Source organism: Struthio camelus, chromosome 3, assembly GCF_040807025.1.
Source record: "Struthio camelus isolate bStrCam1 chromosome 3, bStrCam1.hap1, whole genome shotgun sequence".
Taxonomy (NCBI): domain Eukaryota; kingdom Metazoa; phylum Chordata; class Aves; order Struthioniformes; family Struthionidae; genus Struthio; species Struthio camelus.
The window spans coordinates 132166282-132194112 of NC_090944.1; positions in this window are offsets into that span (position 1 = coordinate 132166282).

Genomic DNA, 27831 nt, shown 5'->3' on the forward strand with positions numbered 1-27831 from the left:
TAAGCAAACCTACGGCGCAGCTGGAAGGCTGTTTGAGGGCTGACGCTCTCGCCTTGCTCTGCCATCGCGCTGAAGGGACCAAAGGGCGTTAACTGCGTGCGCGTGCTCTGGCCTGCCTGGTTTGAAGCAGGTACGCTGACATACCTTTTAATTGTACCTGACAAATTAAGCAAAACCAGTGTGAAAAGATTGCTGGTGCCCTCCAGTCTGCGATGACAAGTTATTGATTGTACTGTTTTAATGTACTGAGGTCGTGTGCTACAGGCTAAGGGACCAGTTTTGTTCTCCTGTGCGTAGGTGCAGCTCCCACTGGAAAAGGAGGTGGATGCAAGTAATTGAGGGCATAGCTGGGAGCAATATGTGGATTTTTAGAAATGTGTCCTGTAAAACTTCGCTGGACAGAGGAGGAGAGGTTGCATGTAGCACCTGGGATCGTATGGGTCTGCTCTGTATTGTCCTTATGTCAGATGTTCCCGTCATAGTGGGAGAAGAATAAGAAGTGGATCTCCTTAGATTTTTTTACGGAATACAGTGATGGTACTTCCAAAACTGACAGGGCAGCCAACATAGATTTGAGAAGAGCAGGTGCAGACACCCAAATATTCCAGATATGCAAGATATGGGCCACAAACCCTGTGCCTTGAATGCAAATCCGTTTCAGACAATGGACTTCAGCCCCCAGATCCACGTCAGCTGTCCATTTGGCTCTTGATTCCGGTCCACAACCAGCCTGTTTTAGCTCTGACTCATTTGGAAACTCAGTCATTTCTCCCACCTCTGGAAACCAGAGGAGATGCAGGTGAAGTAAGTGGATTTAGTGTCAGTGCAGGAAAAGGAGGTCTAGACCAGTGGAAAGATAGCATAATATCTGCTCTGTGTGAAACCATGTTGCAAGGAATCACAGCTGGTAGAGCTAGGCAGCCTGGGCCCTGCCGAGCTGGGGAAGGTCCCATACGTCTCCTTGCCACTGGGAGGGAAACTCGGACATACGGAAGCAGGAAGAGTACCTAGCTCATATCCTGCAGTGTAGCCCTCCTCACCCACCCTGCTTTCAAATAGCCCCTGCAGTGGAGATGTAATGACATTTATATAAGACGCTACTGAGATATGTAGAGCTGCCAATAGCAATTTACTGCTGCCTAGCTAGGCAAGCAGTAACTTGAGAGAGCTTTTATACAGCCTATAATGTATCGTTTCCAAGATATCGATTCATGGTACTCTGCATTTTCTGTTACTCCTCCCACATCACCAGAGGCTTCACCCTCGTTTAGGCTGCTTGGGGATACGGCTGGTACCATTTTTCTACTGTAATTTGATAAGGCATTTGTTCCTCCTCTCCCTTCTCCTGTCCCCCAGCCGTGTGGCTCTGTGTGCTGATGAGAAAAAGTTGCTCGCTACAGAGTAAGGATTCCAGAAATCTGGTCTTGAAGTTAGCGGTGATGGCCCTGGCCATGGCCCCCTGGGCTCCCTTTGCACCGCCCCGCCAGAGGCGACCTGCTGCTCCGAGCTCCCCCGGGCCGGGAAGCGTCTGCCCGCTGCCTGCTGGCCAGGAGCCAAGCACAGCGCAGCCAGGCTGAAGGGTCTGGCCCCTTACTTGTAGGAGTCTGATTTTCCAGGCTGCTTTTCCAAGAAATGACCTTAAACATCATGCCTATGCAGACGGCATGTGCAATAGCTGTGAATCATTAGCTGTACCTGTGCCTGACTGAATACCCCCTGTAGAGAAGCACCTGATATTGTTCTAAACACATTTGTGTATCTCTCCCTGACATTTGCTCTGTTAAAAGGTCAGTGCTCCACAGTGGAGACAAGAACCGTCTTCCTCATTATCGCATATTACCACGAATTGCCATTTCCGACTCTAAAGTTTCTGGTGACTTGTGGTTGCCACAGTAGGGGCAATCCAGCACAAAGCGTCATATGCTGAGCTGGAAGCTTGGCTCTCAACTGAGCTGCCGACATTCAGGGAGAAAGAAGTGATGAATGATTGGGGAATATTCGGGGGAACCCAGTGAATTTCTTTCTGCAGTAAGTTCCTTGCTTACAATGACAAGAAAAAAAAATACAATGACAAATGTATTTAAGAAACAGAAGTCTACAGTTGTTGTCCTTGATAAAAGGAAGTGGATTCTGGGATCTCTTTGGCTTTTGAATGCCAAGAGGTCAGACTGGGAAGGAAAGGGGGAAAAGGCATATTTCTCTTGTTAAACTACGGTCTTGCTGAAAGGAAGACACAGGTGCCAAAATAAAAGGATATGTGACAGTGGAGTTGGGCAGCGTCTTTGGGAGACTTCAGTTTGTAGGTGGGTCTGTTCTCTGCTTTTCATATTAAATACCCAGCACAACCTCAGGGCCAGTTGTATGTTTTTACGTATAGGAGGTACTGAAATGTTGATGGAGTAGCGTTATTGAGTGGGTGGCGTACAAGTATTGTTGCCTCTCTTTGAATTAGTTTGGTGTGGTACTGATGAAAAGAGCAGTGTATTTGGCACGGGGAGAGCAAGCAAGCCTGGCAGCGGCCGGCTGTGGCAGCCGGAGCACGTGTGGGAATCACCCACGGTGTGGGGGGACCCGGGGACTCCTGGGCCCGGCCGCAGGGCTGTACGAGTCGTGCTGCAGGAGCAAAGTGCCTGGACTTTGCTAGGTAGGCGGCTGCGGGAAGGTTAAATGACTTCAGGAGCTGTTGAGGGTGCTGCCTGTTGCCATGTTAGGGGGATATCTCCCAACTAACTTTGGTTTATTAGATGACCTGGTTGGGAGATAAACAAAGCAGGCTGTTGCCCACGTTTCTGAGTCCTGCATGCTGCAAGGGATGGCCACTGGCTGACTTGCCTCCTTTTCCACTGACTGGAAATGCACTGTGAGGTGGCCGCTTGTGGTGGCCTTGGGAGGAGAGATGATAAACTTATGTTTTTGTAATGGTAGAGTTAGGGGAAAGGAAGGACCTTACTTACCTTGGCCTCCGATATGAGTGAGACCTAGGGAGCCATTCTACAAAAAACAAAGTCTGAAGGATAGATACCACACAGTATAGTTTTAATGTAGAATTTTTTTTTCCAATAACAGCCATAAAGAAATGTACTTTGGAAGCAAAATATTTTTTCTACATTCTTCCCCTTATAGTTTTCTTCCTCTATGGGATGGTGGCAGACCACAGAGCTGTACTCTGCGAAGGCAAAGTCCGTGCAGATATCTCCTATTCAGATATATAGCTACTAAAGGTTATGGTGTAGTAACTACCTAAATTGTGATGCTAGGCTTTTGGGCAAGCTAACTTCCAATGATACCCTCAGCCAGAACAGTTGAAGGAATATGAGTAAAGTTACTGTGCCAGTGAAACTGAAAACAGGCGTTTCGTAGCTTACTGCAGGGGTAAGATTCCTCCTCTTGCAAAGTGTCCAGATCAGCAGGTATTTTTCCGCAAGTAATACACCTTCCTGCTCAGTTCTGTAATGCAAGATGATGCACGTGGGTACCCACTGGAGAAGGGGTTCCCATGAGTCACGGGGCACCCCAGGCGCAAGGTCAGACAACGGGACTCTTTGACCATGTTCCTGCCCTGATAACTGTGACGTGTCCCTCCCTGCCAGATCTGGAGCAAGAGAAAGGCCTGATCAGGAAAGAGTGTTTCACATAAATTCCTCACTCTTGTGTTTTTCCCTTGTACAATACATTGTTGGGCCTCATGTTTTTAGGTACTTGGTGAATCCCTTTCCCCAAAGCATTCATAAATGCTGTTGGATATTATGCATTGTGTCAGTTCTTTTGCATTAATTCAGGAAAGCAATAGCAAGACATTGAAGTCTTTGCCAGTGAAATTCTAATTGAAGATGGTGGGAATGTAACAAGATGAGGACGACCCCTTTTTATCTGTTTTCCTGTCTTGCTGCTACAGAAAGTTTGTGCTGGTTTAAACTGTGGTTGCCATTAATGAAAAATTCCATTATTTTTATTAAATTTCAGATTCACCTCAGCTTGTATGAAAAACAGTGATATTGGATTTCTTTTTAAAATTAACAATGTATGTAACACTGTAAAAAAGGCTGACATTTACTTAGTGCCTGGAAGCAAAGAGACTGCGAGGCAGACAGCAAACTGAGGAGCTTCTTTACCTCATCCTGCAGTCTGTGTATGTGGTTAGGAGACGTGGGGCAAGGTGGCTTAGGGTGGGTTGCACAGTTAGGATAAAAGCCAACAAACACCACCGCTATTGCTACCTTTTGCCAGTAGGAGAACATCAGAGCTCACAGGGAAAAAAAAGGTTTATTTTAGCAGCTGGCCTGGATATCTGCCAAAATAAGAGGGAACTCAGAAGTGAAGTAAGGGATCTTGGTTCAAGGATGCAGAAGATGTGAGCCAGTGCTGGACAACTACCAGCTCCGACCTGTGATCAGACTGGGAAGGTATCTTAAACCATGTTCATGTTTCGAAGGCATATTCGCCATCCAACTGATTTAAGAAGCAGAGAGAGTGCAAGAAGGGTCACGGAGCAAGGAGCTGGCCAGTGAGACAGGAGGGGAATTGATAAGAGATGCTATTCTAATTTGATTTATCACTTTTAATGCATGTTTATTTAAGATACCAAGTCCATAATTTTTGTATCATACATTAGGTCCCCTTAAAATTCATTCTATGTAGAAAGTTTCTATTGCAATTAACAGGATCCCTTCTTATAAAAATAGGGGAGTGCATTGATATCCTTCAAAATAGTAGGATTTCTAAAAATCTGTTACTGAATTTGAACCCAAGAGGAAAAAATCTTGTCCCCAGTGAAGTCAGCAGGGGTTGGTCTTTGACTCCAGTTTCACTCCAAAGGGTACAAGCACTCCCAATTCATGTGTGGCTTCATACCTATTCACAGAGACAGGGTGGTATTTGGCAGAGATCAGCAGCCTCTTATGCTGGTGGCATTACCTGATGGAACAAACAGCCTGGGGCGACCTGGAAACAACTGCCTTCAGGGAGAGTCCACAGATCACCAGGAAAATGTTCTTGCAGGGAAGTGTAGTCATTGTCTTCCTAGTTTATTCCTCCTAACTTTATCTAGCATGCATAGCTGCTGTTATTAAGCAGAATTATTGACTATGTAATTTCTTTCTTTATGTGACCCATAATAGAAAAGGCATTGCTATACAAGCTAGGGAAATAAGGCAAGGTTGTGCATGTGTATTAGGGTAATAGTGAGTACTGGTGGTACATCGTGTACTCGTTCCCATTTCAGGCCTGGTTCCCATCCTCATCTGTGGCCTAGGGGATGCTCTACTTATGCAGACCAAAGGCCGAACCAGAGACCCTCTTCAGAGCCCCACTCTGTCCTCATGGCCCCTTGCCACAATGGGTAGCCTGCACAATGAAGAAATCAGGTTAATCTGATGTGGGGGGTTAAAACTAGCGCAGCATCTGGGGGTCTTCCAAGCTTTAACCCTTCTTGAATGACGCCATGCACGTTCTGAGCTTAGCCAAGGGAGTAGGTACTGGAAGATATTCAAAAGGACATAGAAGTCACACATGGGAGCCACCGTGCCAGCCCCCTCATGCTGCTGACCGTAAGCTCTTCCACTAGGGTGTAGGTGCCTGCCTTGGGCGCGCTACCCGGGCGCTGCCCACGCTGCTCCTCCTCCGCGCCTCGCCACGCGAAGCTTCACACCTTCAGCTCTCACTTCCCCAGAGAGCCTACTGCGTTTCTGCAAAGCGACAGCAGTCTTTCCAGAAACTCAGTTTAGTGCTGCTTCTACTTGCCTGCTTTCCTGGGCAAGTTATTCATATCTTTAGCCTTTCAGCATCCCAGCCAAATATATATCCAGAGCCTTTTCGAACATACAGTGGAGCAGACTTCGGTACTCATGTGCCAATAGCTAGATGTATAGGATGACTGACTGAATTATGACTCATTGAGTCCAACATGCAACAATAGACTATGATAAGCACGACAAGCCCTCACACTCTGGGCTCTAAACTGTGTTGTCTGGAGATGGGAAAGGAGTTATCCCACGTGGAAACGCAGCTCAGTACTGAGGAGCTAAGGGAGACAGTGCAGGAAACTCATGCAAAGGTCTGCGCACCGTTAAAACATCAGTGACACAAATCCCTTGCTCTTGGCACTAGAATAACTGTAAATATACATGTTCCTCTTCCACCCCAGTTCCCTAGGTACCAGGCAAAAGCAGGATTTCACAGTATCGGGTGTCACATTTAAATTCCTTCCTTACAACGAGTGCTGTGAGATGTCGCCACAGATTTCTCCCATTACCTATCTTGGCTGTTTCCAGTGTTGGTTCAGTTTGCTCCTGCTTTGAACTCTTGCGCATGCTAAGCAGAACGTAAAGATGTCTCAGGGCTCACAGACTTTTCTCCCAAACTGAAACCCAAGCTGCCTCCCTGGGGTCCTGAAACTTTACATACCCTTTACTACTTTAGCTTCATTACTATTGTGACCCTTTGTAGGTTTGTTTGCTGCTTCCTTCAGGTGCTTGCAGCTTTACCTCGATCTCTACCACTAGCTTGATTTCCATAATCTACACTGTTAAGTCTATTACTCCCATGTTGAGAGACCTGGTGGAGCCTCCAACAAAGCAGTCGGTCAGTTAAAGAATGATTTTGCTAACCTAAAAGGCTATGTAGGATATAGCTGCATTTTTGAGGCATTTTTTAGCTCTGCTCCTCCTGTTCATCACTAAACTGTCTCTCAGAAATGCCCAACTTTTTTTCTCATTATGAGCCGTATTCTCTAAATCAAATGTCTAGCTTTTGGTGTATGTGGAAGTTGCAAAGCACAGGATAATCTGGTGATGGATTGATGTGTGGAAATGATTTACGTCAGCTGAAGAACAAATAATCCTCATGCTTAGTTGCATAAAATGATCAACACAGTGGTTAGCCAGAATGTCCCCAGCCATATGCGCAGTGGTACAGGTTGCTTGGGAAGGATTCTCTTCATCTTCCCAGAAATCAAGTATTTTCCCCTAGCAGGGGCCAGCTGTTTGACTAGACAGAACTATACAACAGGTATCAGCCCAGTAGGGGGGTCCTCTTACCTCTGTCATTATGAAATATGGGCAAGAAAAGCTATCTTTAGAATCAGATCTTTTTAGTTCCTGGATCAGGTTCCTCACCGGTTGTAGAATACCACACAATACTATACCATATTCTTTTCCGATGGCTCTGCCAGGTAACTGCACTGATTTTGCTGGGTTTCCATGAAATACAAGGGTTCGATTCCCAGAGAATTCAGTAAAAGCAGTTCACAGTTTGAATTAGGTTGTAAGTCAGGGAGGAATTTAGCCTACATGTAATTACTATTGCCTTGTTATTTTAAAATGTGCCCATGTAATTGTATTTGGTTTTATCTTTGGCAAAGCATTTTGAGATACTCACATAAAGGGTGCTGTGTAAGTATATACGATTGGCCGATTGATTCTGATTAGTGGTTAGGAATTATAAATAACCAAATAGCAGCTAACCAATCTCCTCTTCCTATGCAGCCATAGTAATAAATAACAAGTGCATATTTTTGAAAGGCTTTTATTCTTAGAAGGAAGAGAAAAAGATATAATAGCTTTTTTTTTTTAAAAATTATGTCACATAATTTATTCTGACAAACAGATGTATTTTGTTGTTGCCATTATCATTTGATGAAATACTTTAAAGCTGGTCCGAGGTGGTGCATTTTCAAATATAATATATACAGTACATCTAGCAGTTAACAAAATTTGGATGTGTAGCATAGAATGGTCATTATTTTTACTGAAAAAAATAAAGGCACTAATTACTTACAGACAAGATACTTAGCACAAACAGATAAGCTTCAAAATGAAAAATTCTCGGTTTATGATAATTATGTTCTCTGCTTTGTTTTCAGAGACTGATAATTTGAGGCTTTAAAATCACCAGGAAGCCATTAATTGGAATTCTTCAATAAAAAATAAATTACATAGAAGTTCATGATGAGTTGTAAAAGCACAGAGACTGTATTATGCAGTGAGCGACATTGCTCTACTATTTATAGACACGCACAGCTACGTCTAACAGCAAAACTGTAAAAAATTTGAGATGTGCAGATAGCAATTATTCACAGATCTCAACGATCTGTAGATATTTCAAATAACTGCTTTTAGCAGATCAGCTATCCAATAAAAGCAGGGCTTTATTTCCAAGTGGCACTTTTCTAACATGTTGCTTCTTGTTTTTGACATCTTATATGACATTATTCTCCTAGAGCCGATTATAATGAGAAGACATGGAAATTCACATATTGGAGGAGACACTCCACTCTGTTCATGTGCTTATCGATAGGAGTCAAGAGGATTGCTTTTGCTGGAGGGTCAGTATGGTCCTTCCCCCCTCTGCCAGGCTCAGATCCTGAAATCCATGGCAACTGACCAAAAGAAAGCATGTTCCCATTTCTCTTTCTTGCCCCATTTTTTCACTCTCCCCTTGTTCTCTGCTTTCACCTTGGACCAAACCTTTAGCTGTCTTCAGTAGCAGCAGGAACAGGTCTTGTTGAGGCTGGTAAATTAGGTTCAAGGACTAAGGATCTGAGAATCTGGCCCAGTGCTCAACGGCAGCAATTACAACATTTCTCTTCACTTCCGAAGGAGCTGGGCAGAGCCTTGTTGGGGCCCGTATAAGCTCTTTTGGGGGAATCGATGAGAACTGCTGCTGAGTGCTTTCAGCCATCCAGGCAATTAAACAAACACAGTGCTGTCATTTTAAACACGTGGCATGGTAGTGGGCAGAGCAGCAGATTTCGGCAGCTCTCCATTGGGAGCAAGTCTCAAAAGAGTGGTAGACACAGTAAAACTTAGTGCTTTATTTAACTTTCCTCCTGCCATCTGCCTTTCTCCAGCACTTCTGTAAGTCCCATCAGGCGACGGGTCTTTCTCCTTTCCCGAGTCAGGACTGACACAGCTTTGCCGTAGCTCAGGATCTAGGCTAAAGGCTCAAGAGAGGGAAACACTAAAGCGCCTCAGGTAATTGTTTGGCGTGGACGGGTATAAAAGGATGTTAGATGCAAGCTATGCTCTTTCCATGACCACTGACACCCTGCGCTCCAGCAAGAAGCTCTCTAGATAAAGCGAGTAATAAAAGTGATCATAGGGATCCTTGACATATGCCACCTAGTAAAGGAAACAGAACAAATTTAAGCTCATTCACCACTGAGCTCAAGGGGATGAACAAAAGAGTTAAGTGGCCTTGGTAGAGCCTGGTCTAAAGTTACACTTCAGGAAGGCTGAGAAAATATTTTCAGAGGACATGATCAAAGGCTCTCTCTGTTCAATGCCCATATAATACCTTCTCACATAGGTAGTAGTGTTCATGGGCTAGTGCAGAATAAACATAATCAGTCTGGATGAATTAATTCTCACAATATCAGGAAATGCAGAGCAGCAAACTATCTAGTTTAATATTTTGTGGCTAAAATTAATCAAAGGTATCGGCTGGTGTGTTTTCTCTCCTGTTTGTTTAAATCTGACTTAATGTGATCACAGCGAAGTCAGGACAATGCAAGTCCAAGGAGACAAGGATAATGTGAAACAATAGCAGTCAGAGTCTGTGGGGAGAATGCTATAGTGTCAGGATGAAATGACATAGTGTCAAGAGACAAAGCCATACAGTAAAAATATTGGGTTTCTGCTGGCACTTGAAGAGTATCGTAATTCTTAGAGAATAAAACCTACCATAAATCATATGAAATCAATTGATAAGAGATCTCAGAGAGATTAAAAATGTTCCCTCCCATTCATTAGTAAAGGTGGCTTCTATCCAAAGCTAATTGTTGGTGTGGTCCAACTTTGATAAATCTTCTCTTACCCACCAAAAAGAAACACTTCTTAAGGAGCTATCATCTTGTATACAGTTTAATTTCCAAATTGCTACAGTAGACATACAGAATTCCCCAGAACTGACAATGCTACTCGGAGACAGGCTAACCCATGCAGTATTTTAAAGTACTTTTTTTCTTGTGTATTTCCAGAAGTTTTTGATGTCAAACGGATCCTGTGACATGACCTCTGCATCATATTAAAACTGTAACAATAAATTACTAACTTTTGCTTGCATTGATTGCAGTACTACCTGCAAGAAAGTATTTATATGTGGTTTTTTTAGTATAAGGCACCTAAGAATTAGTGGATTGTAATTGTAAAAGGATAGTGCTTACTAGGCACCCACAGCTCCTATTTATTTAAGAAGCAGTTACTGATGCTCAGCACCTTTGAAAATCAGGATATTTCTTTGTGGGAATAGCTACTTCCCAATAGGATGTTTCCTCCTATGCTCCATGGTAGTATCAGACCTTGGGATATACTCCCTTGGGAGGGAGTAAAGCACTGCAAAAGGCAAACAACAGAGGATCAGCTACTGTTTTTCCTATTCCCCAGTCTTTTCCACTCTCTTTGTATAAGATAGGATTGGCAGGGAGCAGGGCAAAAATGCTAACAATGCTCAGATGCTTTTTCTATGCCTGTGAATATACACAGACACTTCCAGAGAGGCGGTCATCCCACCATGTCTACTCTAGTCTGGTTACAAGCAGGATCGAGGCACTGCTTCTCTCTCCAGGGACTTTGGGGCAACTCGGTTGCCCAGAGTCCTTCTTTACATCACTGGCCTGAACCCATCCTACAGGACATTTGAAGGCTGGAGAACAAGGAAGGTAACCACGTATTAATTCCCAGGCCAGGATGTCACTAGAGTATTTTGTTTCCAGCAAATTTTGCAAAGCCCAAACTGGGGAGGAGCTTGGAGCTTAACTTCTGGCACTTTCTTAATCTCCGACTCCTGAGTTGATAAGATCATCCCACAGACACCAGAAAGTGGACACGCCCTGCTGTTGATCTGCTCCAAGGGTCAGTTGTGCCCACTTTCTACCCGTGAGGCTTAGCCCAACAGAGTATCCTTTGTGGGTATCCTATACTCCTTCAGCAGGGGAGGGACACCCAGGCAGCGGGCAAGAGAGCACCCAAGGGAGAGGGTGTCCCAGCAGCAGCCAGCCGAGCAGTGCAGAAGAGCTGGCAAGGACATACGCAGCCTGTCTTTGCTCTTCTCCTGCATCCCCGAAGTTTGCAGCTCAGCACCTAGCCGATTCTCGGTCCTGAAAATGTCTCACATATCCTGTCCAGTCACAAACCCCACAGCTCTTAAAGAACATCAGTGACATTTCTGCTCCCTCTCTAAATTACTCTCAGCAGAGTAGCATTTGGGCCAATGACAGCAACGCTGCTAAAGGTCGCTTCGTGGACCTCAGTGTTCTGTTTTATTTACTTAGTTTATTCAGCTTGCAACTAGCCACACTTACAACGGAGACAGAACACATTTAATACATTTGCCACATCACAGGCGGTCAAGCTCTAGTCTCCAACAGCTCCTACGATCTGAGTATTTTTAAGAGGCATTAGAGGAAATGAAAGGAGTTCAGAATATTTTTGATACGCCAGAATTTTCAAAGGATTTCTGAAATTTAATGAACTCATTTAATAGGCATAATTGTCTTGAGTACATGTGAAAAAACTTCTGAAATAGCAGAATTAGGCATGCTCCATTTTGTAGCCTTTCAATGACCTCCAGCAAACGTGTGACCCAGATATGAGAGCCTCCTGTCCACTTGCATAAACATGATGTTTTAAAAAAGCAGGGAGGGGGGAAAAGAAAGAATTGTACTCTTAATGGCACATAGACAGAGACATACTGCAATTGCAAAGCAAATTCAGAAGCAGATAGAGAATAGCCTCGAGACTCTGCACTCTGAAACTCGGCCACATCCTGCTAGACTGAGGGTTTGATGGAAGTGGACCTTCAGTCAAAACTGCTCTGGATTTTCTTATGCAGAGACTCAAATGGTAGGAAGGTGCACTGCTGTCCTCTAGGCCCATAAAAACCTCCACTTTAATGCCTGAATGATGTCCAAAGTGCTGTTACACAACATATTAAGGACTGCGTTGTAACATACGGGACTTTTTATTTCCTGGCCTTGATCATGGCTGTGCCCAGGTTGTAAAGGGAGAAGTAATGACCATGCCAGCGAGGAAGGAGGTGGTAGGTGCCTGTTCCACCTATGACCAGCATTCCTTCCCTTTGCCTACCTGTTTCAGCAAGAGGAAAAGCTATTTATGTCAGGATAATTTTTTTAAAATCTCATTAATTAACATTAATTTTTAATACATCATTAACTTCATATCACATGCTTTTCCTGCTCACTTGGTCAAAATGAGTTCTGTGGCCAGATTCTGACCACAGATTTATTAGCCATTACTCGCAAAGAGAGGCAAGTGGTTCTTGATTAGCTTAGGCCTACTATTACCATGGTAACAGGTCCTGATTGACAGGACCCTGAATTAATATGAATACTTAGGACAAGGGAATCTGGGTCCTGCCAGACCCACATGTACCGGCACACATGGGCTAGTGCTGTTGTTACTGGCCCCACTAATCACAGGCTGCTGATCCAGCCTCATGCCTATCAGATCACTGCTTCCCTCATCATTACAAGCGAAGTTTAATTAAAAACAGGAGCTAGCAAAGTGTTGCTGGAATTTAAAATTATATGCCATTAGTTATTAACCACTACAAATTAGGTAGACATTGTTTCAAGGAGAGCAATTTCCACACGTGGCACCGTTAAAACTAGCTGGTTTGGGATATTGCACAACTTTCCAAAACTGGGATAGCCGGATTTCTCAGAAGAGTGCTTATTGGTGACTTCTTGGGTTGTACACATGACCAAGATTTAGCATTGTTCATGTTTGCTTGCAGCAATGATACTTTTATGTCTACGAAAACTCATTTTTCATTTCAACAATAATTCACAGCCAGGAAAAAATATGTCTATTTTTTTTTTAATTGAGCCAAACACCGAAACAAAATATTGGGCCAAATTATATTCTGATTTTGCAACTTTAATATCTGCCTTTGCAAGTTAGTGCTGAATTTAGTTCATTCCCCTCGGGCATTTTCCATGCAATAAAAATTGTGTTTCTTTTTTTCTCTCCTGCCATTTGGGAAAAATGAAAACTCAAAAGAGAGAACTAAGTCAATTGTTAGATTAAAATTTTCTTTACTCTTGGCAGTGCAGAAGAAAAACATACAGAAGGCTCACCCTGAGTATCTTGCCTGGAAATCTACATTATCAGTCCTACTAAAGCTGCTCATAGAGACAAGGCATTTTGAGTTGTGGTAGTCAGTGATAAAAAAACAGAGAAAAATATGACTTTGAGACTTTAATACTTTTGGTCAGCAGTCTAAAGGGAGACAATGGTGAGTCTGGTCTGAGGAGTCTCCTTCTCTGTTACTTTTGCTCCTTCTGCAACCCCGCAGGGGAGAGGAAAACAGTCTTTGAGCTAGGTGTAAATCTAGGCAAATTCAACGAAGTTTTAGTATGTGGGAATGGAGAGAAGCGTTCACAACATTTTACTTTGCAATATCTTTATAGGTACTTAGACATGAAGACTGTGAGTTGATATATAGAGATAGATTGCTCTACGCTAGTGAATCGGAAATTTAAGGTACCACGGATAATGTAACTTTTATTGAGCTAACAAATGTAGAATACAAACCACAGTCTTTGACACAAAAAGACAGAAGAAAAGGCTCTTCAGCACCAAAGTTTTTATGTTAATCCAATAAAAGCTATTACAATATCTATCATCACTATCTTTTCTTAAAAGGCAGTAGGGCTGAAGGCTGTTTCAGTCTACAATCTACACATTTCTTCAGAATAAATATATATTTTTTTCAGAGGTTAACTGAAAAACAAATTGGTTGTGTGTATATATATGGTGTGCATATGTTTTCTCGTGACTGTGAGATGGAAAGAAGATAGTAAGGGAATGTAAAAGCTCATTATTGTTTATCGTCGAGTGTGGCAAAGGAACAGAAATTAAAGAGGCTGGGGGGAAGTGAGCAGCTGTAGCTTTACTGACACCAATAACTTTTCATGAGGGTGAGTCAAAGCATCAGGGATGTCAGAACCTTGTTCCTGCCCTTTTGAACTTATTTCTATAGATCACGACAAAATAGAGAAGTGAAAGAAAGATACTCCTCTCTCAAGCACAGCAAAGAGGAAACCAGCCGCTCATGCAAATATTTCAGATGAGAAGTTAAAAACACACCCTTCTCACATCCGCAGGGACAGCCATATTAAGCAATACTGGCATGTTTTAAAGACTGAAACAGGTATAAAGTAGTAAGCATACAAGAGTGAAGTGGGGCTTCCTCATCCTACTTATGTGAAGTGTAAACTAGTAATATGCCTATGATGGAGCCGTGCAAATGTATTAAGTGTAAATGTAGCGTCATGGCTTATACGGGGAAAGTCTCTGCAACCGTGGTCCCGGGCAGGGGCGGCTGCCCCGACGCGTCCCGTGCTCTCTGCTGTGGGGGGCTCACACAGCTTAACCTCTGCAGCTTGGTCCAGGGACTCACCGTCTTGGCCGTGACCACGGCCTGGATTTGGCCAAGCGCTGTACTGAGCCCTAGGAGTGGCTTATCCGCTGTTAGCTTAACTTTGCCTCTGCAAAATTTCCTAATCCTCCAAGTAAAAAAGCTTTTGCTGACTTTTCTGGCCGAGAGGCATCCTGTCAGCATGGCTCCTCATCTGGATTAATTTGTGCCATAGCTCAGCTGTGGGTGATCTTGATCAATGCCTTAATTAATGCTTGTTGTGGAGGGAGACCAAAGACACATCTCAAAAGAGGCTACCCACTGCTCAGAGCAGGTGAACTCCAGGTGCTGGAAAAGCTGCTAGAATAGGTGGCCCTGTGGGACCTAAGTGAGAGACGTTTGGAGGGTTTTGTCCCTGTGGGCTGGGCCCTTAGTGCTGCTTCAGGGCTTGGGACGACCAGGGACCCAAAGCAGCAGCAGGCTGGCGGTTGCTGTGACCCTGTGGCCACCCAGGGCTGGTCACGCTTTGAAGCTGGCCGCGGGGCTTTCCGCTGGGCTCTGCTCTGCAGGTGTCAGATGCAGCGCCGTCCGCCGCACGCCCCGGCCAGAGAGCTCAGTGTCTGTCTGCTACTCAAATGGTAGTGGTTGAAGTCCCACTGGACTCAGGAGCTACTGCGTATCGAGGTTGTGTGGCACTGTCTACAGTTTGTTTTTTAAAAGTGGTATCAAAATGAGAAGTGAGAAACAGCTGGTGTGCTCACAGGCCTTTCATGAAAAGATCGTCCCCAACTTGCTGTCCTGGATAAAGAAATAAGGTCAGTTGCAAAACCCAAATCCCCCTAAACCCCCATGACAGGACAGGCGGTCTTTTCACTCATTTTAAGAAATGGGGATAGCAAGAGGTGCTTAGACTTTGGTGGCATCAAATGTATTTTGCTCTCGTGGATTAAAATAAGCCACCGCTGAAGTCAGAAGATTTCTGCTGAGGTCAAAAGGTGCTTCTTGTCACTTGCTAACTATTTATGTTTTATTTATTACAGCAGTACCTCAAAATCCCAGCCAAGACAGAGGTCCCATTGTGGTAGGAACCATGCACACCCTGTTGAAGAAAAACATTTGCTATCTCACAGAAATTGAGATTTAAATAGACAGCAATGGGAGGGAAAATAAGCTGAGTGACTCTCTCAGGGTTACCTGGCCAGCTGGTGACAGGTCTGGGAATAGACCCTAAGTCTCCTGGCTGCTAGGCTGGTGGCCTAAGTCATACTAGTGTGCTGAGTGTGTAACAGCCCAGCATGTGTAGAGTTCTCGCTAGCTGTTAAAGCACAGCAAAGGACTCATTTTTTTTAAACGAACGTATCCATGGTCAGTGTTACCTTACACAAACTGCCTGTGACTGGTTCAGAACTTTAGCTGCCTTATGTCGATACAGATTGAAAAGCTGACGACAGTTGGATTTCCAGACAGTGTAGCCCCTGGTCAATGGCTGATTCACCTAAGCAAAAGAGGTATTTTACATGAGTGAACGTCTTATTTGAAATGTGAAGATCGCTTGTTTTTTTTTTTTGTCAAGAAACAGATTTTTCAAATAGAGAAATGGGTACATAATATACATTGAAAGTCCCTGGAATGAAGAGTGTCGTGAGCATCTCTGGAAAAAGTTGCCCACTCCGCATTCCTCTCACCACACTGTGATGGCAATTTGTGAGCAGCACTTACAGCCTTGTTTTAGTAAGCCAAATTTTGCCTAATACTGCCCACAGTTTTTCCAATCCTTATTACCCATGTCTTAGCTGTCCAAAATCTGCTGTTATTTGGAATAGGATATATCCCAAAAGAGTCTTTTTAAATTCTGTAGGTTAGACCAAAATTTGATCGGCAGTGTTTTTAAAAGTTCTCGATGACGTTTAGATAGTTCTGTGACTCTCCTAAAACAGTGAAGGTTGATTGCCCTTTCACATACCTTGAATTTTCACCCGTGCATCTACTAACACTGGGATTTATTCTTCATAGTTTAAAGGGAAGAAGATATGGCACTGGCTTCTTTTGCGGCAAATATTGCATATCCGTAGCAACCTTCGCTATTAGCAACTGTAGCATAATTTCTGTGGTGTTTTGCTTCATATTCAGCAATTCTTTCTTTTCCAGCAACAGTTAGGTAATTTGGGTCCCAAGCCTTACCTTAAACACTTTTTTAACACTACTAGGTTGCATAACCTTCCTGAAGTAAAAAGAAGTATGTTACCATCTATTCAGTCTGTTTTAAAAGAAAACAAACAAACAAACAAAAAACAGAAAACCCCAACAACTCTAATGGCTGCTCAAATCTTTTGGGAAAAACCCTCCTCATAGAGTTCTGAAACTTGTAGGAAAAAATATTTTGATTAAACTCCATGATACAGGTCACAATGTTCATCCAGACCCTTACCTGTTTGGGGATCCTGGAAAACAAAATGAAGTATTACATTAAAATGTCCTGTTTTGAGGAAATACCCAAACGAGCTGCACAAACACCACTGAAACTGGAATGAGGCAAGAGGCAGGAGCTGCAGCCTGTCCCTTCAAAGCGAACCTAGCAAATAACAAGTTGTTATAGCGGAGATAAAAGAGAGGCTGACCTCTGCGATAAGCATAGAGGTAGTTGAAACAAAGAAGCAATGAGGCAATTATCGAAACTCTCCTGGATGAAGTGGGTACAAGAGCTAACATAGCTGAGCAGTGAATTTCAGCAGGGAAAACGGATCATGAACAGCTGCAGGGGTTACTGCTGCAGACTGTATCAGAAAGAAGAAAAATGGATATTGCCTGCAGAGGGACTCGGTGCTTTATTGGAATTCCAGAAGAAGTAGGTTCCAGCATAGGAATTTTTGAGAAGATGATTTTCCAGCTACTTTAGATTCACTGCAAACAGGTTTCAAGTGATAAAATTCTTTGGGGGATATGGGTTATAATGAATGATCCGTTTTAGAATGGGAAACAAATAGTTGAATGTTGCGATGTTTTAGCAGCGAGAATACCATTGTTTCCAGATTTGTATTAATGATACAGAGTAGGAGGAGAATGGTGAGATGACAGCGTTTGTAAATGAGGGAAATGATCAAAGATCAACTGCAGTCCCAGGAGGAAGGGTGAGAACGGTTTGAAAATACTAAAATTCAGCTCTGATTCTTATATCCCTTAGGATATTTTGTGAATTTATTTTTTTGAGCAGTTGTCTGGGTACCTCAAGATAATGCATTTTTTATGTGTAAGTCTGCATACCTTTGTTATTTGGCCAGCAGTTACATCCAACTTCAAGTGCTAGCACCGAGCTTGGAGTCAGGAGAGACTGAAATACTTAGGGCTTGCGAATGATGGCCGGCTCAAGTTATTTCAAGACTTCTGTCATGAATACAGCTCACCATGTGAGCAATTCTGGGTATTACTCACAACTTGTAAGAACAAAGTAAAGAACAATATTTGAACTGAGTCTTCTAAATGCAGTCACATGAACAATACTTTGAAAGGAAAAATTTCCTGTCAAGAAACATTTATATGCAACACCAAGAAAACAAATTTATCTACTCTGGAGATCTAGATCTGTAGGCAAAAAGATGCAAACTAGGAAATCCCAAAACACAAAAAGAATTATGTTGCTCAAGTAACATTATATTTCTTCCATGATAATAATTATAAACAGACACAATACTTGGTGGTTTACAGATTTATTTCTTTACTTAGTTCAACTAAAATTTGTAGAGTATTTCCCCTCATTTGAGGAATAATTGTCTTGTTCTTATGACATCCCAGGGCTTATGATCCAAAGCCTAGGGAGATCTTTCAGTCAAGGCCAGATGTCTCTGTGAAATAAGTATTATAATATCATCACATCTTATTGGGTTCAATGCAAAAATTATTACTGAAATGTAATCACCTGAGCTATGCAAAAAATGAGACTAGATGAAGAGAGTGGCTTCCTTTACTTTCTTTGAAGCAATCAATCTAGTAACTCCCCCCTTTACACGGTGTCTGTAGGGATGCCAGAAACAAAAGTTGCAATGAAATGCATGTTGGGGAATGGCATGGGAAAAAATCCTGCATCCCAAACTGCACAGACTCTGTTGCGAGAAGGGCTTTGCTTCAGCGGCTGGCTGTGTCCGAGCTCTGCGTCATCGCGCTGCCGTCACGTGCTTTCTTCAGTCTCTCCCCTCCTGCAGCATGTGCTCCTACTGCCACCTCCCAATGTTGCTTCATCTTTTATTTTCAGGATAATCTTGGCTATTGATGTGTCTTTTGTGCAAGTGTGCTGACTTGTTTTATGAGGCTTTTTGGTGTGGCAGGCTGCCTCAGCATAACATTAGCCTAACTGTCCCGTGTCTCTGTTTAGCCACGAGGCTATTCCTCAAGCCAACGCAGTCCTCGGTTTTCCATCATTAGCCCTTTGACACCCACTGAGCTTTTTTCTAGATTAAGTGAAGGTGCATATGTGCCCCAAAGGCTAGCTATTTTCTTTGGCACCTAGCATGTTGCTTTTTACGCAGTGTTATAATACCTCTTCGTATTATCTGTATATTTCTATATATCCATCCTTCTGTGTCCTGCTTCCATTAGCGTGGGCCTGTGAATTTCTCCTATCTTCAAAAAGATGATAGTTTTGACTCTTCTTCCAGATGTCTCAGAGACCCTTGCAACTCAAAGGCACTACTGTAAAGTTAAGACCTCTTTCTCTTAGTCATCAGCTAGCAAGTGATCTGTTCACTCTGCTGGGATCCCATATACCACGTTACGTTGCCTCTGATTTGGGAACCTTACTTGTCTCTAAAGGCGTAGGTGGATGCCATACTTCTGAGGTTTTTAATATGATAGAAAATACCTGTATGTGTGTATAAACAGAATATATCCTCCTGCAGTAACTTTCTGTCTGGAACTGTAGTCCTCATCAAACATCTTTATGCACCATTTCAAGCGTTGTTCTTGGCAATAACGTCTCATTCAGTTCAGCCCTTTTCCCCCAGTGATCTTTCGCTTCACCTTCTCGTTTTTATCAGAATAGGCAGCTTCGTACGTAAAATCTGCTTTTATTTTCACTACTTCATATTTGTGTAGGGCTTTTTTGGTTTGGAAATTGTGTTTTCCCTGTGGATTGTGTTCCCTCACACTGCCTGTTTAATCTGTGTCTGAAACTGGCTTGCTTTCCCGAGAAGTTGATCCCTGCCTATTAGCTAGCAGTATGTCTCACTGAGTGAGACCCATTGTGCCTGAAGGCCTTTTGACTATTGCATAAAGACTCCAAAAGAGAAACATGAAAAGAGAGCCTATTGTCACAGTATTAAATTGACCTTAATAACCATATCTGCCCTTGAAATATTTTGGGAGCTCACAAGTCAAGTAACACCGAAAACCACTCTGACAAGAGTGCCTGCTACCACTATGGGTCTCAAAGCACATGCTGAGCAAAAACAGGAGGTGATCTCTCATGTGTGTTTCGAAAGTCTATTAAGGAATATTCTTTAGAAGCCAGATATTAAGATATAACATCTAATATTCCCATAGAGTTAGAAGGGCACGTTAGTGGCATAATCCTTCTTATAGATAGTTTAATAGTCCCTACAGATCTTAAATAAAAATATTTCCTGTGTTCAACAAGTCCTGCCTTAAGTCATTCAATCGGCGCTGTTGAGTGACTCAGCCCACTCAACAGCAAAGCTTAGGCCTGTGTTTCCAGCGTCTCCTCAACAGCCGACAAAGAATTGCTCCATCCTACTCACCGTTTTCTCTTGTGTTGCCATTTCCCACCCTTTTTGGTCAGATCCTGTTTCCCCAGCAGGCCTGAGAGCAGCAGGAGCCCAGACCTGCCTCTAGCATAGTCTGGCCTTGATGACTGTCGAGGTCTGGTGCAAGAGCTGCCTGCTGGATGGTGCCTGCTTGCACGAGGAGGGAGCGGGAGTGGCGAGAGACTGGTGCTGAAAGAGCAACCGAGAAGCAACCATTAAGTTGCTTTGATTCTTTGGCTCAGTTCATTTAGTCTTTGCATGTAATCACTTCCTGCTGTTTGGTGTCTTCGTTCACTAACGCAAATCTAAGCGCTAGCAGAGTGCGAAGAGCTTTTTGTGGGGATATCTTCTACTGTTGTTTAAATCTCTTGAAAAAAGAAATAACTTTGTAGTTTTCTTTCAGCCTTGTAAGTTTCTGCGCAATATAACTAGTCTTTCCTGTCTCCTATTACTTCGGAGTAATAAGCTTGACTATTTCCTTGCAAAACGTCAGCAACAACGATAAAAGAGATGGTCAACTACACTACTAATTACTCTGCAGCGTAAAGGATAACGTGCTTTGTACCATCACGGATGGTCAGGGTCAGGCTCTCATTGATATTTTGTCTAGTTGTGTCAGTAGAGTTACAGCAGGGAGAAAATTGGTATATGCTGCAAAAACTAAACCTTGACCCAGAAATGAGCAAATGAGAGAGAGACAGCTGCTTAAAAGGTCTGATGACAAAGTCAGATCAAGTCATTTCAATATTGACTGAAATACTTAATTTTATCGGCACTGGTTACTATGAGCTTATTTTCTTCTCAGTTACAAATAGCAGTGTTACACAACTCAGTCATCATCAGGGTATTCCACTTTTACACTGGTAGATCTGTGTATTTATATTTTTCCCTTACTTGAAACTTCCCACAGTATGTATCTGATATTTATGAACGCAATCAGGTGATCCTTAACTCCGAAGGCTTTATTCTGTTCTCTGCTTTGCACACGGCTTTCAGAGCATTTCAGAAGCACCCAAAGGCAGAGTCTGACCTTAAATGGTTAGTAGGCGCGGAGGAAGGAAGACAAGACAATGTCTGCTTTTAGTTCTTACCGCTGCACACCGACGGGGGCCCGGGGCCCCGCGCCCGCTGCCCTCCCTGCGGTGGGCTCTCTACACATTTGGCGTGCTCCCCTGTGGCAGAAAGGGCTCTGCAAGCCTTCACGCGGGGCGTCGTCATTCCTACAGCGTCATGCTTCTGTCTTCGAACACAGGGACAAAATGAACCGGACGAAATTGGCTGGTGATTTGTTTTTCAGCCCAATAGTACTGACCAGAAGATGTTTGACTCTCCATGGCCAGAAGCCAGTTAGCTGCCAGCTATGTATTTTTGTGAAGACTCATGTAACATCTTCTGGCTGACAAACTACATTAAATGTCTGTCCCTGTGCCCAGAAGTAAACATCACAATTCTTTGCCTTAATATGCCGTGTTATATATAGCCAAAATTGTAAACTTCTTTTGTTGTCATCGTTGTTGTTGTTTTCCAAGCTAGCAGCCAAGAAAGAGCCAACGTTAGAAATCTGTCTCGAGATGCGGAAGGCACTCCATTTAAACTATTTCTGTTTGGGCTACTTGCTGATACCAGAGTCACTAGAAAACTGGCTTTACAGTGGGTAATATCCAAGCCAAAAAATGGCCGATCAGCAGCTTCTGGAAGCAGAAAATCCTCTGCAGGTTCAACTCCTCTTTTGTATCACCCAAGCTGCTTTTCTGACTTTTAGCAATGGGTTTTCATTAATTAGGTCATGTGTGGCCATTGTATCTAAAGCGCTATATGATACAATGCCAACCTTTTTTTTTTTTGCCAGCGTATCTTTTTGCTTCCTAAGTCTAGCGTTTTCTCTGCTCTCCAGGTTATGCTAAGATGGAAGAAGGAACCAGATGAGGGAAGATTAACCTTTCACTGTCCACAATTCTTTCCCTCTTATCGTGGAGGATTCGGTAACCCACCCCCCTCCAATCCAGCCTATCTGTCTGAATTGCTGAAAGCATAATGCTCACATGAGAGATAAGTAAGTGAGCTTTCTTTCTTTTCCATAGGGATGAACTATAGTGTATGCAGATTATTAGGAGAAGAAAATAATATCAGAGAAAGGTGGCTTTCTTAAAAGGCATCAGTAGCATTAGTGTCATGTGTGAAGCACCCATTTGTGACAACTGTACAGACCTTTCAATGGAAAATTGTGCTGTGCTACCTTTTAAAGTATGAAATGCTAATTTTGGATTTACAGTTTTTGAACTGGAGGGCTGCATTTTGCATGGAATTTTGTTTAATTTCCCAGTGAAAAAAGGCATTTGAAACACAACTGCCTACAGCCAACTGTCAACAAAAATCAACTGTAATAACACGCAGCCTGTCACTGATTTATGTGGTGATGTGGTAATCTTCTCAATTTAGCTGGATATTTCTCCTTCGTACAAAATAGCTGAAAGTCTTGCTAGACATTTATGAATATTGGGAGGTACTATTAGGATGATAACGGGGCAAGATTAAAGAGGTGTTCACTAGTTCAAAGTGCCAGTTAAAGAGACAGGCAATCACAAGGTAGAGATCGATATGGCCCCTTGGTATAAGTGAACTTTATATTTTCAGAGTTGCTTAAGATTTGGGAGATGGCATATTGAGTTCCATCTGCCAGGAGAGCATCTTTCTGAAGGGGGGCTGGGGGGAGCTGTTATACACTTTTTTTTTTTTCCCAAAAATCTGCTTTTGTTTACCAGGGGGTGAGCTGAAAACCTTAGGTATTGAACACGGAGCGAACAAGTCTGGGCACTCTTCTGGCAAGTGGGGCGCTGGGGCCTCTCGTCCTTTTCTCTGAAGGCCTGCGCTTCAGACGTGGTTACTTTGCATTAGCCTGTGTCTTGGTGAGGACCTGCAAGTAAGATATCACACTCTACATATTACAGCTAAGAAAAGTAATTGGCCTCTTACAAAGAGCTAGAACTAATGCAGACAAAATGATGCTGCAAGACTTGAGCTGCAAATAAAGAGACAAGTTTGTGTTTTACAAAAATGTATAATTTACTAGGCATTTCATTACGCTGTATAAAAAGGCAAAAATGATAATTGAAAATAAATGCGGCTGCCTAGCTACAGTATATGCTGCCAGCGTTACTTGAAATAGAAGCGCTTTCTTGCTGAAGACAGTTAAAATTTTGATACAACTTCTGTCTGCAGATTTGTATAATGTATCTTCTTAAATTTGTTTCAGTTTGGGTATTTGTTACCAAGAAGCAGGCAAAATGTGAGGATCTGTCTGTGTATTTATATACTTAGGGGTTTATACGATTATATTAATTATTAACAGCATGTTCTGCAGATGCCCACATCTGGGAAATCTAAGTGAGTGTATGTGTTGTTCAGTTTATTACAGAGTGCCCAAAGTACACCAGCTACCTTAAAGGCTGCCAAAGAAATTCCAGGGTAAACCTCTGTCTTCAAAGAAAAGAGGTTACAAATATAGATATGCCAAAGTGATGTTTTTTTCCCCCTTAAGCAAAGGGAACTCTGAGTTGCCATTTTTCTTCGGCAGCATACCAAAGATGGGGCATACCCTTTAGTACATGGAGATGCTGAGCATTACCGGAGGAGGAAGCGGAAACAGGCCCAGGAGCTGTCGTAGCTCCTGCTCCAAAAGCCTCCTCCCAACCTCCTTGTCCTCAGGCAAGAGTAAGTTGCTCCAGACTCCTCAGTGTCCCAGTGCATGATTCTCCCTACTTTGTGCTCTCCACCTCCAAAATGGGAAAACATCTCTCCCAAGGGAGTTTTTTTCCATCTCCTTTAGTTTCTCAGCAAAGAGTGCTGCAAATGTCCTCGGGTTCTCTTTCCCGTAGACTCAGCCAGTGCCCAGCAGGAAAAGAAAGAGGTATTTACACAAGTTTTGATTGAAGCTACTAAGGTGCCAATAACCCTGGGATTAGACTGAAAAGGGAAAGGGAAGAGGGGTGTTATCCTAGCACGCCTGAAAGCATCCGTTGGGGAATTTCGTGATCACTGAGGACCACAGAGGCTTGGCAGAAATGCTCCTTATTGAGCCCAGTGGTCCTGGTCGTCCCTGCCCTGCAGCACCTGAGCTGCAGCAGCAGCTCGTGCTCCCCGACCTCGGCGCTAGCGAGGCCTTCGTGCGACACGAGCGGCTCTCAGGCCGAGAGCTCACCCGACCAAGCCCGTGTGAGAGCCCTAAGAGGTGGCGTTAGAGAAACTGCAAAAGAAAGGAGAGTTGCTTGTTGTGACTCCTGTACTGCACTTCCCCCAGGAAGGTAGTCGATAGGTTGAGGACCCCGGACAAGTGCTAGGAAACAAAGTGATCAGAAGGGGAACTGCACTTCTATGTGTGCTCAGATTCACTATTTAAAGTTATCTGATTTTTCCTTCTTTTAGGCTTTTTTTCCTTTAACACATAGACTCAGCTGGCCTGCATTGTTCTGATAGTCATGGCTGTGTTTGGATGGGTCAGGCCCGATAAATTTGCTTGGACTTGAAGGAAAATCTCATCATGAATAATGAAAGAGAAGGAAAATAATGCCTGAGACAGAATGACTTTAAAAATGATTAATATCTATTCTTTCCCTCATAATTTGCCTCCAGACTTTTGTTTTTTCAAAATAGCTAGTTGTTAGCAGTTGAACTTTCAATAGTCAGTAATCTGATGGAAGGGGTGCTTCGAAGCCAAAGGGAACATCATTATTATTGTTATTAATTAATGAAATTAAAGTTCATGTTGATAAGTACAACGCCCCAGGTGAATGCAGAAGGTACCGTTTTCTGCCCTCAGTCACTTCTGGTTTGCCGGAATTGGCCGCTTGAAACATAGCAACGTTTACCACAAAGATTCAGAAATTCTTGGTGCTGTGGAAGTAAACACCACAATAAGGTTGCAATCCAATAACTGTTTAAAGAAAAGCAGTTCCCACACAGAGCATAGGAGAGTGAATCCAACACATAGGCCTCAGCAATTATGAAGCAACAGAATTTATTGGGGATGGAATCGACTGTCACTAAATAGCTCAACAATTCTCCAGGGTCTCAGCTCGGGTTCCTAACTTGTCATCTCAGGCAGGAGATTTCTTTTCTTCAAGGGTTTTATTAAAAACCAGTTCAGGTAAATGCTGACAATAAGCAAGCAAACCTGTTGAGCCCCAAGTCCACAACCTCCCAGGCAACAGGATGCTTCTCCGTGACATTTAAGAGAGCTAACAGCTGAAGAAAATATTGCATTTTTTACCCTTTCTACTTAAAATAACAAAAAAGAGCTGCTCTTGCTATTGAATTTAGGCTCATTTTCAAAGGATTCCTCCTGCCTCCCCTCCCTGAGCTTTCAAGGCCACAGCTGCTTCTTGTTTCTGGAGGCCTTATACCCATACTGCTCTCACAGCTCCCCACTCCATCTCCCTGGCCAGGACTTTGAAATAACGCAAACCAGTTTTTTCTCACCCACCGTTACATCTGCACCAGGCTCTGGGGTTTGCTGAGCTGTGGTTTGGGGAGCTGAGCTGGCAGTATCTGGGTGCAGAGCACTTGCAAGCGGTAGTGCTAATAACTGAAATGTTGAAATATTGTATTTTTTATTACAATATTCAACCCCTTGATTCAAAGAGAATCAAGTAATGTCACAGCCATCTGTGGAATCACTACCCTCTTGGTCTGAGTTTGGTCTTGGTATCCTGGAGCATACTGCTCCCAGACAGCTCAGTCCTCAGCTGCTTTGTAAGCGATGGGTTTTCACCTTCCCTGTAAGGGTTTCCATCTAACTTCTTGTGGAGCTCTCTGGCTACTCTGAACTTTAGGTGCAGGTAAGTCTTTTTGTTATTCTCCAAGTCTTAAGCCATGCTCTCTAGTGTGACAATGCTTTGTGTTTTTCAAGACGATAAGCAAAGAAAACCTGGTGGTTGTAGGACCTGCAGTTGCTCTTTTTGAAGGGAACTGCAAGGTGGAGCAGTTGCTTGGTGTGAACAGATACTGATGATTTGTAAGTCTTTGCATGGTGAGAATCACTTTTTTTTCCTTCCACCTACCTTTAATTAGCCCCCATTATGTGATTCTGTTTTCATTGGCACGTTTAACCTTCAGATACCTGCGTGCATTTATTGCTCCTCTCTTGAGCCTTTACTCAGCTGATCATCTGTAGGTAGCAGCAAGATTTTATGGGAGTTGGTATTTCTTAAGAAAGTCAGAAGTCTTTGATTTTCTGTCAAAATAGTGGGTGATGATTTTATTTGTAATGGTCAGTCCTGTCAGCTCTATGAGCATTATGGTCTTTGTAGTACGTGAAGCCAAAATTGTTATGGTCTTTAGTCAGGCAATGCTCCTGCTGACTATATAGGTAGCTTTTTCTTAGGTAGAAATCTCTACTCCTGCAGACACTTATCTAGCTTTGCTCACGCGAGTCAGTGAAAGTACCAATGTTCTTAAAGCAAAATGTGCCCAGGCACCTCTGCAGCACCTTGACTCTGACTAACATCAGTAGTTCTGCCCCTGGTTAAAACAGTGATTGCCCTCAACTATCCACTTCCTCCTCTTCTGAGGTCATTGGTCTTGGAGGAGGGATGGCAGGACACAACATGTATCTGATCTTCCACTGTCATAGTTTCAAATAAATCCCACTTTATTGCTTCAGGTGTCCCTGCTAAGTTTACTTGCATGCATGTGGTCACAGATGAACTTTGTTAAAACACTTGGGGGTAAAGGGTTGTTTCAAAGGCTTGAGAAGATGGAGGAGCTCCTGTGAATTTTAGATTCTCTCTGCCAGCACTAAGGAAAAGTGGAATGAGGTCTTTTAATGTGTGCCAGCAGATAAAGCTGCTTTCATTGCCCATTGGAGGCATGGCAACCTCTGCTTAAATGTCTGAGCCTGTATCCGGTACCTCATTACAAGAACTTTACCAGATCATCTAGTTTGGCTCAGTGGAGGAGGGTTTAAAAGGCAAAATCTCCACCCTACTGTAAATTCCCCTGATTTCAGTGAAGCTGGGGTTTCACCCACACTGTAGAGCTTTTTTTTTTTTTTTTTTTTTAGGGGGGAAAGCTTACTTGCATGTTAGCTGCAGATACAATTGAATGTGTGTGTAAATGCACAGTACACACGTCTGTGCTGCATCCCAGCATCCCAGGCATGCTTAAGTATTCCCTCTGTGTGCGTGTGTTCTCTGCAAGCTACACTACACATTAATAAGACAATCCATATATTGTATTAGGGCATACTGTATGCAGACAATGCTCCAGGTACTGATTTTTTTTTTTTTTTGTAAATCCTGAAATATGGCTGATATGGTCCACTGCAAAACGAGCCTATATTGGAAATGGCAAAATTGTAATGTAAAATATACTGGGGTCAGTGGGGTGTGATGTTTTTTGCATGCATTTTTTTCTCCCTTGACCCATGCCATTCTCTTGCATATGGGGGGGGGGGGACGCTTCATCTCGCAAAGAAATGTGATGTCCTTTACTGCCAGAGGCTGTTGCTGTTTCAAATGAGGAAAAAGCACAATGCATGAAGAAGGAAAATTAAAGCATATTCATTTTGGAAATTAGATACAGTGTCAGGAGACTCTCTGGAAATAGCACAGTTTGAATGGAGCATGAGACTACAAGACAGTTCACTGAACTTTTGACCACTCTTTATACTACGGAAGCTTTTGAAATGGGAAGACAGCAAAGTATT